The sequence below is a fragment of the Anarrhichthys ocellatus genome, unplaced genomic scaffold (genome assembly GCF_004355925.1).
Source record: "Anarrhichthys ocellatus isolate YVR2014 unplaced genomic scaffold, GSC_Weel_1.0 scaffold6, whole genome shotgun sequence".
Classification (NCBI taxonomy): Eukaryota; Metazoa; Chordata; class Actinopteri; order Perciformes; family Anarhichadidae; genus Anarrhichthys; species Anarrhichthys ocellatus.
Window position 1 is genome coordinate 11937697 of NW_022280036.1, and position 10219 is coordinate 11947915.

Sequence of the window (10219 nt, forward strand, 5' to 3'; positions counted from 1 at the left end):
CCCCCCCCCCCCCCCCAGTCAAGTCAAGTCAAGACAGCCAGCCAGCAGAGAGGCACGGAGCTACAGAGGATATAGCGCTCCCTCTTTTACTGGTGTATGGAAAGAGACATGAGCAAACACAGCAAACCACAGCCCCCCCTCCTCTCTCCTCTGGCTCATTGTTACTGCTAGGCTCCTGCTTCAACCTCCCATAAACTCCCACCTCTCAGCATACCAAACAAAGAGACAGGAAGGTTGACTACTCTCAGAAATAAACAAACCACACACACCAAACTGGGTCAGCTGGACTTCTAGAACAACAATCTCTGCACTATTTTGGGACTACGATGATGGGCAGTTATAGCTCCAGAACATTCAGCTGACATGCGAGACACAAGAAAATGATGTTTGCAAGCAAGCGGTCACACAAGACACACAAAAGGAGAGGACACCCTGTACAAAAACCACAGGCCTCATTTCCTTTTGTAATTTCATCCCAATCAAAATATACAGAACATCTGCTAACCTTGTGAGTCTGTGTGAGTGTGTCTCGTCCAGTCAAGTGTTGATTAACTCCATCTGTGTATTTGTATGCGAGTGAATATACAAAAATAGCACGTAGTATATGAAAACTAAGTTTCTCATCATATTGTTTGACATTATTCTACCAAATATACTTTGTGCCTTTACAAGGACATGTGTAATGAAATAAAGGTTGTTTGATCCCTTCTATTTTCATATCGTCCAAGCAATACAGTTAAAGTTACGCGACTAAGCATTTAAAAGAGTGTGAGCATTGTATCCAAAGTCCGTGTGTCTGTGCTCGGTGCGACAATATCACAGCATCGTGATGAGTTTAACACCAGGCCATCATCTTATCTTAAATATCACAATCCAATCAGAACCATGAATAGGGCTGTTCCAATTAGTTCAAAGCATCGCAGTTTCATTCATAACGTGGACATTTGACAAAAAGACATTCGATAGGCTTACGGCCCCATTTATAACGTAAACTTCTCTTATGGAGCAATAAGCAAAGTTGTGATGAGCAGGCACATGGAGAACAGAGATGCAGATAGATTATTGTCTGCTGCCAAAACTCCTAACAACACTCATGCCTCGACACCAGAAACAACCCCAGAAAATTTGAATGTTTGACACATGATGTCAGCACAGTTAGACTTGGCAATGGAGATGATGACAGCAGAAAGAAGTGAGGATAGGTGAGCCAGAGAAGCCATATCTTCCAAATGAAGGATGGGACCTGCCAGTACTGTTGTCCATCCGGTCTCCCTCCCTTGCACGCAAACCTTTCTTTCTACGTATCCTTTCTCTCTTCATCCTCCGGTAGCATCCTCTCTATACTCCGAGCCACTCCCTCTGCGGTCAGATAGAGGCCAACACTTCAGCATATTGCAGCATACTCTATGCACACTCACAGATGCACTGACACACACCACAAGCACACTTACATCAGGATGTTACAGTAGCAGCTCACTTGATTTAGGAAATGTAACGAGAAGATCCGACTTCAAACATGACGTGTAGTGATTTAAAAACAGACATGCTATGATTGAAATCACCTCTTGGCTGTGTCTAGCAAATTCACAACTAGTGAAACTCGTCGTGTAAAATGAGCACTGGCCATCGACAACAAACGTCAATTCTTTAGTTAAAACAATTTATGGTACAAGCTGCTATTCAGCTATTAGCTGAGTAAACTAGCAGTGGCCTCCAGAGTGATTCAATGATGCCATTTCAGGCTTTGTACAATAAGAAGACGTGTATGTAAACAAGTGTAAATGCAGCCATATTAAATAATAGTGCATGTGGTTGTGGGTTTCTTCCTTTTAAAACATTAATATTATATTCAAAAATACTGTTACTGTATGGTGTAACATCCTGGGATGAACACACGCAATTTTTACCAGAGTTAGTCTACGAAAGTGCAAAGCATTACAAACTGATTTGTTCAAGAATAAAAAATGCTAATTTTGCTCCAGACATTCAAAACTGATCTCAAACCTGAAGGGCTCATGGACCAATTTTTACCATGCAGGTTTTTAGCACGGCAAGCAATTCTGCTAGAACATGAACTGTTGATTATATTATTATTATTATTATTATTATTATTATTATGTATGGGGGAAACGACATTCAGCAATAGGAAAACACAAAGATGCAGATACACAGCCCTGTGAAAGAGGTGAAGGTGCACGTGCAGAGATGAAAAGTAGCTGTTTACTCCAACTCTGTGCCATTCCTAACTCATGACTCCCCACACAGAAACACATTTTACACACTGACAGCTGAACAACACAGCAGCTGCATACAGGGATGGGCATGTTGCTCTCTGTCCGTGCTCATGTTTGTGTGTGTTGTACAGTTTGCGGTGTGTATGCACAAACCCCCAACGCCTATTGCACAATCAGATACAAATCACCAGCACGCTCCCTGGCTGTCAGTCAACTGGTCTCGGTTAACAGATTTTTTAATAATTGTTCGAGAAGGTTTACAATGACGGTGACTAAGAAACATCTTTTGACGGATAATGCAGGTGCACCTTTATCTCAACTAAACAACTAAAATGAACACCAATCTGCATTGCCACAAAGATACTTAAAATAGAAAAATCTAAACTTCCACTGAAACACAGCTCCAGGTGTGCTAGTGACCATCCAACACATCTGTAGTTGATAGCTAATGCTAACAGCTAAAAACTCACATGGCTTAATGTGCTTTGTGGGTCATTCAAAAGCAAATGTTGTTGGTTGCCATTTTTTTTTTTCACATTCTGCACATAATAGTGTTCTGTTAATACTCCTTTTTTTAATAAACTCTTTCAAGTCTCTTAAAGCAAAAGCTACAAACAGTAGCTGTCCTATAGAAGCCACAGATACCGACACAGCTTCTTGTTTTGATTCAGCATCCCCCATAGTTGTACATTATAGGTTTTAGGCAAGATAATAAAAATCACAACCTTGCTTCGGCAGAGACGTCACATTTCTTTACCCCTCTTTGAAAAGACTTATCTTTTGTCTGCTTCCAATGTCTTCCCTCAGTTATCCCTGACTAATTACACAACACATGTAAAGGTACAAAAATGACTTTACCCCAACCTCTCTCACTCCAAACAGATGTATCACCATCACACCAACAACTGAGGTATCCACATCTAACCATAAGCCCTTTGTTGATAAAATGTTTGTCATTCATAAATCATGATCAACTCCTTTGAACTGGTACTGAAGGGTGTCATTTTGTATTGATTGTGACTGTGATGTGACACAGTACATACACACGAACACATACACATACACACGCATATATAAAATATAGTTGTCTGGTTATTTTAAGACTAAAGTGGTACCATCTCATCCAGGTTATGCATGCGTTTACCCTGCAGCGCCTGTGGCAGCAGCAGGAGAATGGGCTACAGTAGGACAGCAGCTAGCTAGCCTGTTTGGTGTGTAAATAAAGCCGGCCGGGCTCGACTGCTGTATCCTGGCAACCGGAGCCCAGCCTGGCGGCTCAGTCCCTGACCCGGGTCCATTCACTTCATTATGAACCCGTGTAGAGAAAGAAGACCCCGACACATGAACACACACACAAACATGTGCTAACACACACGAGCGCTGAGTGGAAAGAAGCATTATGCTAGAACAGAACTGTGTGCTTAAAAAAAAAGAAGTGTGGAGTGTTGTATCAAAGAACAGTGAGTATCTGTACTTCTTGAGGGTGGAGATCAATTTTTAAATTATAAAATATATGCATTTACTATGCTAGCCTACATACTCAAAACACTATTGTTCCTGGTTTGCATTTTCAGCGACCAAGGGGGTTAAACAAAACGGTACAACATCTCGAGCTATCATTTTGTTTTCCTACTTAATAAAAGTGAGCACGGTTAAATGTCGATATGAGCAGCAGCTGACACACAAGGGCATCTGGAAATGACAGACATGTATTTGAAATGTGAGCGAGTGGGAGTGGTTCTATTATCCAAAAGGCTCTCGGAGCAGAGAGAGAGAGAGATGTGGGGAGGAATCCAATCACTTGGTCTGATTTTCTATTCTGAGCACGTTCACTCTCCCTTACACCTCTCTGTTCCATCCAATAACAGCTCAGTGCTTGCTGCCCGCCTGCTAAATCATGGTGTCTTTGCAAGTGACCTCGCAAAGATAGTGGCAGACCTGCATATATATATACACATATATACATATACACATATACACACACACACACACACACACACACACACACACACACACACACACACACACACACACACACACACACACACATATATACACACACACACACACACACACACACACACGCAGCTAGGCTGCAGGAAAGGCCAGAGACAATCGAGTGCTTTTTGGCTCCCTCCTCTCAATTCCTCAGCTTCATCAGTGCTCCGACTCATTCTCATTTCTTCCCCCTCTCAGAGTACTTCTCTCTCATCTGCCTATCTCTCTATTCTCAACATCTCTCTCTCTCACATTGCCACAGCACACATGGAAATGCCTGTTGCCTAGCAACTCAGGGATGAGACAGATGCAGGCCTATCAGAGAAGCCGGTGAAAGAGCTGTGAAGAGAGCAAGAGAGAGAGTGAGAGAGAGCGAGAGCCTATTGATAGACGAGCGCTTCTGCATATCAACCTTAAGCAATGAGGATTCAATCCCTTTCTGACCTTTGGATCACTGTCGGACCAAACAAAGCTGTTCCACTCATTCACGGACTACATGTGCTGATAAATGTCATGTCTAACACGGCTACCACATAGGTCTATAGTCACGTGGCACATGTGAACACCGCGACACAGTCAGGACAACACCACAAGAGGTTGCGCAGTAAAACTGTACTATTGCTGAAAACATTAAACCGGTGTGTAGCAATTACACTATCGAGCAATTGGGTCTGTAGTCAACGGGGGTGGGGGGGGGGGGGTCACCATTCTCCTAATCCACTATTCAGATTAACTTTTGATTTTAGGGACAAGATTTAAACCAAATTTTTTTTTTTAACGAGAGCCAATTCGTACCACCCAACTCGGAAAAATATGCATTAATCAACTAATCCAGGCACGCAAACTGCCAACTTTATGCATTATATTAGCACAGCTGTCAGGACAGAGACAAGGACAGCTCCTGTCCTCTTGAGCTCCTCTCAAGGGGGACAGCTACAGCTTGAGCGGTCCACCGTGTCTACTGAAGTGGGAAGATCTAAGCTAAATAATTGTTAAAATTATGTTGTTCTTCATTGTTGAATAATAGCTTGACGAGTAACCTTTCGTTAAAGACATGAGCTCTGTCTCTCTTACCCTGAAAATACTGGATTAAGAAGCGCTTTTTTTACGTAGTTAAGCAACACCAGCAATTATCCAACCAATGAGAAGTTATGTCTGACTAGAGCACATCGACCAACCTTTGGACCAACTGACCAGATGGTGTCAGCCCTGCAAGCAATATAATCCAACACGTTTGCAGAACTACCACCACTACGTCCAACACAACAACAACAGCAGCAGCAGCACTTAATAAATCAGCTGAGGCCACATTAGCTGCTCCAATTCTCTGGTTTGCTTGGCCTTATTTTCACATTGCCCAACCCCCCCCACTGAGTTGTTAAGCAGGACTGATGGAGGGAATAACAGTGTTTGGTAGACCCGTCTTCCCATGCAGGGGATGCACACAGGCCTTGGAGGTGTCCTACTTACAATATTCTAAAAAGGGGTGATTTAAAGGGATACTTTTGCTATTTTAAATTCAACATCAGCGTTTCTTCTTTCCTATTACTGTAAGTATTCCAGTTAGAAGTTGTTGGCACAGGCTCAGTCTGTGTGGCAGCACGCATGAAGCAACTACCCAGCCTGGCCCTTAAGCTACACCCACACTGAGCTGCTCACTGAATTTAGATCTCAAGACAGAAACACTTCTGTACAGACACAAACTTTTTTTGGACAGCAACCGTGAGTGCTAGATATTTTTGCAGCAATTCGCAGCATGTCTTTACCTTCAAGAAACACAGAAGCAGGTTCATGTCCCGAAGATTACCACAAACTCTAGCAGCAGTTAGCGGCTGACCGGCAGAATTGGCAGCGAATTGGAGAGACAACAAGATCCGGGAGCTCCATACCCTCCGGGCAGAGGATGAGAGCGGACAGTTTTACGTCACACAAGTACATGACACAGTTGGGTTTAACGTCACGCCTCTTCTGCTCTCGTGATGCCAGCATGCTATCTGAAATAACGCACTCGGCGGATCTTGCTTGTGGACTCTCCGTGTGAAAGAGCTATAGCGACCAGTGGACGCGCTTCATATTAACAGAAATAGACAACCTTTGCATTCCAGGTTAATGAAAAACAATAAATAATGATAATGCAGGGGCACCAGAGGAAGATTTGGGACAGGTTCATCCCACATTAAACAAATAAGCTGTGTAGCACAACTCAGTGGTTAATGGAAAGATAAGATCGAGGAGGGGGAGTGCCTGAATAAAGAAAACATCTCTGGCAACGAGTGACACGGTTTGACCCGTCCTACATCAAAAACTGAATGAACTAACGGGTGAATAAATCTCCTTCCAGGACAGCAGAAAACTATTCTTCAATAGCGAATGTTTGAAACGCTTCTGTATCCGACACACAACCATGACAAAGTGTGAGATTGCCGAAATAGATAGTTATTCTGGGAACATAAAACAGTGTTGAGATTCTACTAATGCCTTGAATAAAAGTCGATTCATCCTCGTATTCCTGAAGATGAAAAGTTGACTTACGTACTGTTCACATGCACTCGCATACATGAAAAATATACAATCGACACCTTTGGCAAATGGACTTATCATATAGCTCCTTTCTACTCATTCACACACTGATGCCAGAGGCCGCCACACAAGGTGCCACCTGCTCATCAGGATCTAAACTATTGTTTTTCACACACTAATGACACCACCTTACGGGACCAATTTTTTGGTACAGCATCTTGTGGACTGGAGGAGCCGGGGATCGAACCAAATATCTTCCAAATAGTGGAGCTCTATCTCTTGAGCCACAGCCAAATAATATTGTGGTTAGAATTGACTGCACAAGGACTGCTAATCAACAGGAATAAGGTTATACAGCCAATAGAGTCACGTTGGGGATGCTGGTGTATTTTTGAGTGACGTGCAGTGGTCGGCCTACACAAGTGTCAGCACTGGTTTCATCCCTCTAATCAGACCTAACACAACCTTTCCAAAAATCATTTGACATAGGTGATCTATGTGGATAGTGTTGATCAGTGTAGAAAAATAAAAAGGTTCATTATTGCTGTGAATCAAAGTTGGCACATTACTGAATAACAGAGGTGAGGAAATCATACAATCTGGACTGTGAGGAACAAACTCCATGTGAAGCTTTCATAAAAAACAACATCCAAAAAACAAAAAGAGTAAATATATAAGGGCAGCATGCATCAGAAATCTTGAGATGGTCTCAGTAGTTATGCCACAGTTGAACAAAGAGAAAAAAGCTGGAGAACGAGGGAGATGCCATGCATCAGGGGTCCCGGGTCAGATTTGAAGCCGGGACATGATGGTTATGTGCTTTGCGCTTTAGCTCACTGAGCAATGAGGCCGCCCCATCTGCCCATTATTGTAAAGTGTGCAACGTGTTACGATCTACATCATTATGCTCTGGCAAAAAGAAACCGAAGAGAGAGCAGAAGAAGATAAATGATTAAATGTGCGTGTGCCTGCCTGAGAGAACATGAGTGAGTGAGTGTTGTATGCACGCATGTGTGCAAGCGAGTGCGTATGGTAGTAGAATGTGAGGCCCGGCGACAGGCTCTACATTAATTAAGGATTACGTGAGGAGGTAAAAATAAATGCAGAGCAGAGGGAGAGAGAGCCTGGATGGATAATGAACGGAGCGAGAGAGCGAGGAGAGGCGAGGATGGTGGATTTGACCTTTCTACAGATGAGCATCATAATGTCTCACAAACACACAGCGATGTGAGCCTGCCAGCATCTGAAGAGCGGCCCGTGTTTGAAGCAGACTGCATGCTGTGATGGAATTCTGATTAAAGTTTTTGGCGAAAAAAAACAAAAACCTGCATCGGTTTCACACAAAGTGCCAGATAACGGCAGACATCTGTCATTCGTCCGCTATTTGATCTCATTAGACGTTGTGTATCTGCTGCTCCAGACCGCGCTTGTTCCTGTACATTATGGTTAAAGATCTGTTTACGGGATAACGACCAGGCTCTCAGCAGGTGACGGCCATCGTGTTTTGCATGAGGAATTTTTAGTTTTTTTTTGCGCACACATTAAAACTCGGTTACTCCACTTTGTCGGTCTTCTTGGTTTACTTTGGATTCTTCTGCTTTCTGCTAATTTCAGAATTTGACTCATGCTCATGTTATTGACAAAGCATGGGTTAAGAATCACTATGCAACATTATCTTATTAAGAGTACATTCATTTGGCAGTTATATTTACATTAATTACATTTACAGGTAGGATAACCGTCTTTCTCACAATAAAAATCCACAATAGGCACGATGCCGTTTTCCTCATATTCCTGACTTACTGCGATTACATTGCCTCCGCTCATCTTAGTAGTCACGATCAAGGATCCAAAACAAAACCAACGTCCGACCATCAAGCACAAGATTACAATCTGCAGTTACGGTGATTCAAATAGAGACGAGCGCACTGATACTGTACTTAGAATTACATTGTTTTACAGTGAGCAACAGTTAAATCAACAGCTGAATGCAACGTTATTCAGACAGACGAACACGTTAGCTTGCTCGACTGCACCGATCCAATGTGCTCACTGAATAGAGAACATCAGCCATTTTCCTGTCTGTCGTCGAGTTAGAAGAAGACCAGCAGACATTAACTTGTTCACACTTGTAGAGACGAATGAAATGACCAAGGAAAAGGAAAAGTCCAGCAGGACCACCTGGAGGTCTCTCTCACGCACAAGGACGAGTGATGGACACATTACAGTGTGTAGTGAACTCAAGTATTACACTCATTTATCTGTAGTTTTGAGTGTATGAAAACGGCTAGCAAATAATGTGGTGGCGTTTCTTTTTTTAAGCAAATTTTATAAAAGCTAATGCGATTTATCAATATCATATGACATTTAACCCACAATTACAAAAGTGTATTCTAAAAAAATCTCTAAACGGAGTTCTGGTTTTCTGTGAAAAATATAAAAGTGCACATAATCTATGTATGTATTGCTTTGGATAGATAAGAAACACCTATACGTGTTTTGTGCTCAATGTTGATTTATTTGGAGTTTGTATATTTAGACTGGTGCAATACGTCAATGATGTGTAGTAAATTCGTTGTTTGAAATTAGCATTAAAATGGGTCTATTCCTGGAAATAGGAGTCACATGTTTTGGGGTACTGGTGAAGGCCCCTCTGAGAAACAACGGCCGCACGGTAACATTCTGCCGCACTGCTTTCTGTTATTACACCGGGACAGGCAGCTGACTTGGCACATATGGAGACAGAGAAGAAGGACGACCAACAGCAGACAGACAGCCAGACGAGCAACCCGATCCCTACCATAACAGTGGGACGCAGGCAGAGCCAGAGCAGAATCAACACATACAGCTACAATAACAGCCTTTTCCAAATGGAGCCTCGCTGCCGAGGAATCATTCCACAGATACGCACAACATACACATACGCACACGCGCACACACACACACACACACACACACACGTGGGTGCAGCGTAGCTGGGGACCAAACAGAATGTTAATGCTGTCCTGGTGCAGAGGGAGGCAGGATCCCAGATGAATTATAAATCACTGGGCAGGGCCGGATGGAGGGATGGAAGGATGAAAGACCTGCTACTGCAGAGCACAACCAGCTGAGGGCTGGGGCGGTGCCTGCTTAAAGAGGGGGCAGGGAAACCATGCCAGACTGAGGCAGCGTGGAGGGAATGTGCATATTCAGTAGAACATGCTGATTTCTCAGGATATAGATATATCTATAGATCTATAGATCTATAGATCTATAGAGAGATAGATAGATAGAGATAGATAGATAGAGATAGAGATAGATAGAGATAGAGATAGATAGAGATAGATATAGAGATAGAGATAGATAGAGATAGATAGATAGAGATAGATAGAGATAGAGAGATAGAGATAGATAGATAGAGATAGATAGAGATAGATAGATATAGATAGATATAGATAGATATAGATAGATATAGATAGATATAG

At 42.7% G+C, this 10219-nt stretch overlaps 1 protein-coding gene across 4 annotated transcripts in view; it reads right to left on the reverse strand.

Moving 5' to 3' along the window:
- ankrd11 (ankyrin repeat domain 11) overlaps positions 1-10219 on the reverse strand; it is a 95451-nt gene that overhangs the window by 27359 nt on the left and 57873 nt on the right. The gene's annotated exons all lie outside the window — the stretch shown is intronic.